Consider the following 8,909-nt stretch of genomic DNA (forward strand, 5'->3'; position numbering starts at 1 on the left):
CCTTAGCTTTCTAATTCCACTTGAATATGGGCTACTAGAGACGGATGGTCAACTTAGAGCTCTTTGTGGCATTAAGAGTAAAAGGAAGATGGTCAGTGGTAAGAATTGTTCTGCAAGGTTCATCATGGTTGGAAGCTTTAAGTTCAAACGCAAAGGTTGGTATAAAGCTCAACTGAATGGGTTTAGGAAGCTGTTTGGTCGCTGCAGTGAAAATTCAGATCACCTTTCACCCGGCCGGAAAAATGCAGATCGAAACAAAAACGGGTGTAAAAGTAAAGTTTGGGATCCTGGAATCTGTTCTGGCATTTGTCACCCCAGGAGCCTAAGAATCTGTTTGAAGCTTCTTAAGGGCTTTACATGCTTAGTTTGGGACCCCGGAGGCTACTGGAAATACAAACATTGGTGGGGATTCCTGGATCAGTACAAGCATAAGTCACCATGACAGGAAGCTCATCAAATGTCCAACTTAAGGACTTTAACTAAAAGTGCTAGGTGGGAGACAACCCACCATGGTATGATCGTCCTTTTTCATTTTCATTTTTATTTAGTTTTATTTGTTTTTGAATTTTATTTTATTTTGTTATATTGAACCTGGAATTTTGCATCTCATTCACATTAAGCATTGCATTCTGCATTCTGCATTTTTCAGTTATTAAAAAAAAATTTTCGCTACGCGACGCGACCGCATCAACGACGCGTCCGCGTCACAAGGGGAGAAGAGAAAAAAAAAACGAACAGAGCTGGAGCATGGCTGGAGGCGTGCTAGAAGCCCAAGCCCTCCCACGTGACTGCGTGCCCCACGCGGCCGCGTCATTTTCCAAAAATGGCCATCCACGCGATCGCGTCACCCCAATTTTGGCAAATAAATTAATTTGAACAGAGAGTTGTGCAGGTGCGAGGCTGCACTCGCGCCAGAAGCATCACATGGGTCACGCGACCGCGTGACCGGCGCGACCGCGTCCCCTTACTTAAAGCGCAATCACGCGAACGCGTGCCCCACGCGTCCGCGTCGCCTGCGCCGCACAACATATCCCAGTTTGCCAAATATCTTATCTCTTCTTCCCTAATCCTAATTTTTCCCTCCCTCTTTTCTTCCTTACTTCTTCTTCCATTCTTTCCCTTCTAATTCTTCTTATTTTTCTTTTTATTTTATTTTAATTCATTTGCATACTTTCATTCATTGCATTATTTTCGTTGGTGTTAGAAATTTATTTGGGTAATTATTTACCATATTTTGCTTGTGGATTATTAAGGGAATTGTTTGACAATTATATTAATTTTTAAAGGGTTGCTTGCATGTTCAATTTAATACTTTCAAATAGATTATTTCCCGTGCATGCTATGTGTTTGTGAAAACGCCCGTATGGCATTGTGCACTATTTTTAAGATTTCTTTTAATCTACTACTATAAATGCCTGCTTTTCACAAATTCCCTTTACTATTTTATTAATTAAATATAATTGTTAATACAAACGTTATTGTTAGTTTCTCACGACTAACAATACATTAAAAGCTTTTGATGCTTGATCTATGCTACTCATGCCCTTGCCGGCATGCTAATAAACATCTTGCATCCAATACTCCCCATGCCTTGCTATATTTCCATTGATGAACTGATCACATGGAATCGCGACCATGTCTTTCATTCACTATTTCTTTTGCTTGGCATGATTATCACTCGTACCGCCCTCCTCTTTGCTCCACCCCTTTGACTTCATGTGCCTTTCTCTTCTCTCTTTTTCAGGCTGGCCACCAAAACGGGTAAAGAGAAAGCCTCTACAAGAGAGCACCAGCTGAGGAACCACAACACCCGCCACCTGTACTTCTCAGCATGCACCGAGGACGGTGCAATCTTTAAGTGTGGGGAGGTCAATACCGATCTCCACAGGTTAGTTAGCCCATTCTCAACACCAAATTTTTGTTTTTCATTGTTGCATTTGCATGCTTGTTTCTTTTTGTGCATATTTTACCACTTGGTTAAAGTAATATTTTCTTTTTCAAGAAATTTTTTAGTATTTCACTAATTTCAATAAAATTTTTTGAAAAACTTGTATGAAAGAAATATTATTTTGGAACATGGTTTAAAGCTCGAACACACAAAACCAGTGAGATCTTGAGCCTATTTGGTTGGTTGTATTTTATCAACCAATATTTTATTTTTGGTGTGTGTTTCTCTCTCTAAAATTGTGATCTTTGTCTTGCTTAATTCTATATTTCCATTGTTTAATGTATGCATACACTTATATGATTGAGGCCTTGTTTCACTGAGCTTACATACCCACATGGCCTTAACATTTTCATTATCTATTGCAAACCAATTTTGAGCCTATTTTACCCCTTTTGTTCTTTATTTTAGCACATCATTAACTCTAAGTGAAAAATAATAATGTCCTTAATTTGAATCCTTGGTTAGCTTAGACTAATGAGAATGCTTATGATTTAAGTGTGGGAAAGTGGGTTTCGAAACATTTGGTTTGAATAATTGGGTGTTGTATATTTTAGTGAAAATGTGCAAAATAATGGTTGAGCACATGTTATTGCATTCAATACTTTAATCATATGCATTGAAAAAAAAAGAAAAATAAAAATAAAAAAATAAAAAGAAAAAAAGAAAAGAGCAATTAATAAAAGGGGACAAAATGCCCCAAAATAAATAGTGAAATCAATGCATATGAGCTGTACTCAAAACTTTTGATTTTTAGATGAAGAGCAAGCCTTAGAAAGCAAGGTTAGTAGAGAATTGAGAGAATCGAACCTAAAACACTTGAGTGATTAGAGTGATATACACTACTAAGTGAGGGTTCGATGCTCGATTCTTTGTTCCCGGCTTTCATGAGCTATTTTCTTCTACAAGTCTATTTGTACTTCATTTTTATGATTTGAATTAGTGAAATCTAGTTCATATTTATTCTTGGGGATTTATTTGCTTTTAACCAAGTAAGTAGAAATATTTTTTATTTAGTTGCATTCATAGGTTGCATTTCATGCATTCTACCATTCCTCTTCATTCCTTTATAGTTTCTCTTGAGCTTAGCATGAGGACATGCTATTGTTTAAGTGTGGGGAGGTTGATAAACCACTATTTCATGGTTTATTTTGTGCTCAATTGAGTGGATTTTATCAACTCTTTACCCACTTATTCATACTATTCGCATATTTTACATTTGCCTTCCTAATTATGTGCTTTGATTGAAAACATGCTTCTTTGATCTTATATTTGCTTATTATTAATCCTCCTTTTATACCATTAGATGCCTTGATATGCGTGTTAAGTACTTTTAGAGATTACAAGGCAGGAATGGCTCAGAGGATGGAAAGGAAGCATGCAAAAGTGGAAGGAATACAAGAAGTTGGAGAAACTGCTAAGCTGTCCAGCCTGACCTCTTCGCACTCAAACAGCAATAACTTTAGCTATAGAGGTCCAAACGACGCGGTTCCAGTTGCGTTGGAAAGCTAACGTCCGGGGCTTCGATTTGATATATAATTTGCCATATCTGCCCCGACGCCAAGCGACGCGAACGCGTGAGTTACGCGGACGCGTGACCTGGCAGGAACGCAACCCGCGCAGCCGCGTGAACCATGCGGCCGCGTCACTTTTCCGCGACCTGTACGGACCAGAAAGCGCTGGAAGTGACTTCTGGGCTGTTTTTGACCCAGTTTTCAGCCTAGAACACACAGATTAGAGGCTATAAAGTGGGGGAATGCATGTATTCATAAGGATGCACTCATAATTCACTTTCCATGATTTAGATTTAGTTTTGAGAGAGGGTCTCTCCTCTCTCTCTTAGGATTAGAAATTAGGATTTTTAGAAACTAGGATTTAGGACTTCTCTTAGCTTTCTAGAGTGACTTTCGATCCAGGTTCAATATTCCTTTTTCTATTTAAATCTCTCTTTTATATTTTGATTACTTTGAAGCTTTTATTATGTTTAATTGATGTTGCCCAATTGGTTGTTGATATTTTCCGTGTTAGAATTGACATTTTTATTTAATGATATTTGAGGTATTTCAGTTTACTATTGCTCTCTTTGATTTATGTTATTGTTGCTTCCCATCTGAGGATATTTTCACTTTAGTAATTTTACTTTTTTCCCCTTTTGGCTTTGGTTAAATAATTGGTAACTCTTGATTTATCAAACTCATTGTTGATTAAAAATTGGAATTAATTCATCTACTTAACTTACCTTCATAGTTAGAGGTTAACAAAGTGGGAGAAGAATCCAATTCTCATCACAATTGATAAGGATAACTGGGATAGGACCTCCAGTTCTTATACCTTGCCAAGAGATTTTATTAGTATTACTTTATTTTACTTATCATATAACATATTCGCACCTTACTTCCAAAACCCCAATTTACAGACTCATAACCAATAATAAGAACATACCTCCCTGCAATTCCTTGAGAAGACGACCCGAGGTTTAAATACTCGGTTATCAATTTTAAAGGGGTTTGTTACTTGTGACAACCAAAACGTTTGTATGAAAGGACTTTTGAAGGTTTAGAAACTATACTTGCAACGAGGATTTATCCGCAAATTTCTAGACCACGCAAAAGTTCTCTCATCAGTAGTACTAATGATAATAGAGCATGCAACTGTTTTGATAACTGGATCAATGACAGCGGTGTTATTAATCTAGGTTTCAATGGAAATAGATTCACCTAAAAGGGTCCGCTTTGGAATGGTCATGAGAGAGTCTTCAAGAGACTTGACCGTGCCCTTTCTAACTCAACTTGGAGACTTCTCCGTCATGAAGTAGTGGTCAAGGTCTTGCCGAGAACTAACTCGGACCACCACCCTCTCCTCATTACGAAAAATGATTCTGGAAACCTTAACCACAAAAGACCTTTTAGATTTGAGTTAATATGGACACACCACCTAGAGTTTGATTCTTTCCTAACACAAAAATAGAGCAACAACATCAACAACAGCCTCTTGAGCACTCTCCCTAATATTAAACAAGAAATGATCACTTAGAATAAAGAAGTTTTTGGAAATATCTTTAAAGTTAAGAGGAGGATCCTGAACAGATTGGAAGGCATACAAAGATGCAACAGCTTTGGCCAAAACCCTTTTCTGGACTAGCTCGGAGTCAACCTTTATAAGGAGCTCAATAAAATTCTTGACACAGAAGAAACGTTCTGGCTTCAGAAATTCAGAGAATAATGGATAGTTGAGGGAGATAGAAACACCTGGTTCTATCACACCAAAATTGTCATCAGAAGGAGGAAGAACAAAATCTTAAAGCCGAGGAACCTAAATGGTAAATGGATAGAGGATGAACAAAGCTTAAAAAACTACATAATCAGTTTCTTCCAAAACCTTCATAAAGAAGATGTAAGCAACTGTTCTTTGGTTTTTGACTCCATTACTATACCTAACTTGGATCCCCTTTTTGGTAGGTGTATGGAAGCCCCTCCTACAGTCGCAGAAATAAAAAAAGAACTTTCTAGCATTGGGTCCACCAAAGCTCCCGAAGAAGATGGTTTTCCAGTAGCCTTTTTCAAACACAACTGAAATCTCATAAAAAACAAGATTGTGGAGTTCACACAGACCTTTTGGGTAGAACCCACTACCATAAAAGAAACCAATGTAACTCTCCTAGCCCTCATACCCAAAACACATTACCCAGAGTTCATAAATCAATTTAGACCCATCGTACTCTGCAATGTGAAATACAAGATAGTTTCTAAAGTTATTGTTCAGAGAATCAAATCCCTCTTGAATGATAGAATATCACCTCACCAATCTAGTTTCATACCGGGACGGAAGATCCATGACAACATCGTCATAGCTAAAGAAGTGATGCATTTGATGAGGAGGCTGAGAGGGAAAAAGGATACACGGCGACAAAAATCGACTTTGAGAAAGCTTATGATAGGATCAATTGGAACTTCATTCAACAAACTCAAAGAAATTGGAATTCCTCACAAACTCAGCAGCATAATAATGGAAGGAGTGAGATCAGTTGATTACAATGTGCTTTGGAATGGGGACAAAACTGAGACCTTTTATCCAACAAGAGGAATAAGACAAGGGGATCCATTATTCACATACTTCTTCGTCATCTGTATGGATAAACTCTCTCAGTACATTGAACAGGGAGTAAATGAGGAATTTTGGTCTCCGTTTATATTAGAAAAATGGTATTAACATATCTCATTTAATGTTTGTTGACGATTTGTTACTTTTTGTAGAAGCAGCAACTGAACAAATAGAGAACATTAAAGAAACCATATAAATATTTTGCAAAGCAGGGAGCTTGAAAATTAGCACAGCAAAATCTTCTATAATTTTTTTAAAAAATACCGATCCGGCCACCAGAAGAAATATTTTAAATAAGATAGAGTTCAAAGAAAGCAAAACACTTGGAAAATACCTTGGAACTATGTTAAACAACAAGAGGAAGGGAAAGGAAAATTTCAAAACAATGTTAGAAAGAGTGCAAGAAAAATTAAAAGGGTGGAAGAGAAAATGCCTTTCCATAGCTAGGCGGATAACCCTTGCACAATTTGTCACCAGTCCAAGTGTAAAGTTTGATATGCAACATGAAAAATTAAGTCGGTGTGCAATGAAATCGAAAAACTACATAAAAAACTTCGTGTGGGGAGAAACAAACAACAAAAGAGGTCTTCATGCAGTGAATTGGAAAACATTGTGCCTTCCAAATCATGAAGGAGGACTAGGATTCAGAAAGCTAGAACTTATGAATGAGGCTTTTTCGCTAAAGATCATTTGGCAGCTATAAGAACAACCTAATATTCTATGGGCAAAAATTTTTCATTAGAAATACAATAACAGCATCAATAATAGTACCACAACTCAACAAATTACCAGAAAGTTAGATTTTGACCTATGGAAAGAACTAATGAAGACCTGGCCAACTTTTCTGAAGCACTCAATTTCTTTCATTGGAGATGGGCGCTTAACTTTCTTCTAGACAGACAATTGGGTGGAAGGCGGAGGGACTCTGGAAAATTTTGCAACCCATACCAATTTAGACATTCATAGCAAAGTAGGAGAATAGGGAGACGATACTAGAGGATGGAATTTAATCAAATTGAGCAGTGCTTTTCCTGATGATGCAGTGCAAAAAATCATAGCTCAACCACCTCCAAGAAGCAACGGCAAAGAAGACAGGAGGGGCTAGAAGCTATTAGAGGATGACGACTTTTCTATGGCAGCCCTAGCAAATTAGATAACCCCTTCAAAAATCATATGGACAACGATATGGAGCTGGAAGGGTCACCAAAAGGCGAAACTCCTAATATGGAAAGTGATGCATGATCGGGTATTCACAAATCAGAGAAGGAGTAGAATATTTGGGGGAAGCGGAAATTGCCCCTTCTGCGAACACCAAATGGAGAGTGCGATCCATACCTTTGGGGATTGCGTGAAAGCTGCCACTATATAGAATCAACTCATTGACCTGAATGCAATGCAGAGCTTCTTCATGATAAATTAGGACCAATGGCTGGAGCTAAACCTCAGAATTCGATTGAGCAAACATGCAACTCAAGAATGGCTAGACTACTTCATCGTCACTTGCTGGAAGCTATGGGATTGGAGAAACAGAAAAGTTTTGGCTACACTAGGCCACCTACTCCCCACCACGAAATTGAGAAGAAAGTGAAGGAAATTCGAGAGGCTTTTGATAGGAGAATGAAGAAGAGAATTATCAACCAAAAGGAGAAAAGACAAATTAAATAGAATCCACCTCTTCAGGGCTGAATAACTCTAAATATAGATGGGTCTAGACAAAATAACAAAGTTGGATGTGGTGGGATTCTAAGAAACAAAATTCGCAAATGGGTAGGAGGATTCTCATACTACATAAGAGATTGTACAACTTACAAATCAGAACTGTGGAGAATAGACCAAGGATTGAAGATTGCTTGGACTTTGGGGCTAAAGAATATTATTGTGGAATGTGATTCTAGAGCAGTCATAGCCATCCTCAACAGCAACAAAAACCTAACAAATCACCCAAATGCACTAATTAGAAACATTCACAATTGGAGAGAAAAGGAGTGGAACATATATTTTGTAAATATCTACAGAGAATGCATCAGATGTGCTAATTGTTTAGCGCGTAAAAATCTATCCTTAGAATTGGGGTTACACTTTAGGGATATACCTCTGATAAACCCCGATTTCATGGTTTATTTTGTGCTTAATTTGGAGGATTTTATCACCTTTTTCCACATTTATTCAATAAAATAGCATGGTTTTGTAATTCTCTCTTGAATTGTGCTTAAGTGTAAAAACATGCTTTTTAGGCCTTAAATAGCTAAATTTGACTCACTTTAATTACATCCGATGCCTTGATATGTTGTTGAGTGATTTTAGGTTCATAAGGCAAGTATTGGATGGAAGAAATAAGAGAAAAGCATGCAAAGTGGAGAATGCATGAGGAAACAAGAATTGGAAATGCATCGATGGGTGCGCACGCGTACTAGGCGCGCGCGCGCAAAAGTGAGTTCGCCTCGCCATGCGCACATGGCGCGTACTGGTAGCGCGAAATTGTGATCAATACTTTTCACAACACAAATAATCCCCGGTGATGAATCCAAAAACTTGGTGTTCAATACCATGGCATAAACACAACTTCGCACAACTAACCAGCAAGTGTACTGGGTCGTCCAAGTAATAAACCTTACGCGAGTAAGGGTCGATCCCACAGAGATTGTTGGTATGAAGCAAGCTATGGTCACCTTGTAAATCTTAGTCAGGCAGACTCAAATGGATATGAATGATGATATACGAAAACATAAAGGTAAAGATAGAGATACTTATGTAATTCATTGGTAGGAATTTCAGATAAGCGTATGAAGATGCTTGTCCCTTCCGTCTCTCTGCTTTCCTACTGTCTTCATCCAATCCTTCTTACTCCTTTCCATGGCAAGCT

Source organism: Arachis duranensis, chromosome 5 (genome assembly GCF_000817695.3).
Source record: "Arachis duranensis cultivar V14167 chromosome 5, aradu.V14167.gnm2.J7QH, whole genome shotgun sequence".
NCBI classification, from domain to species: Eukaryota; Viridiplantae; Streptophyta; class Magnoliopsida; order Fabales; family Fabaceae; genus Arachis; species Arachis duranensis.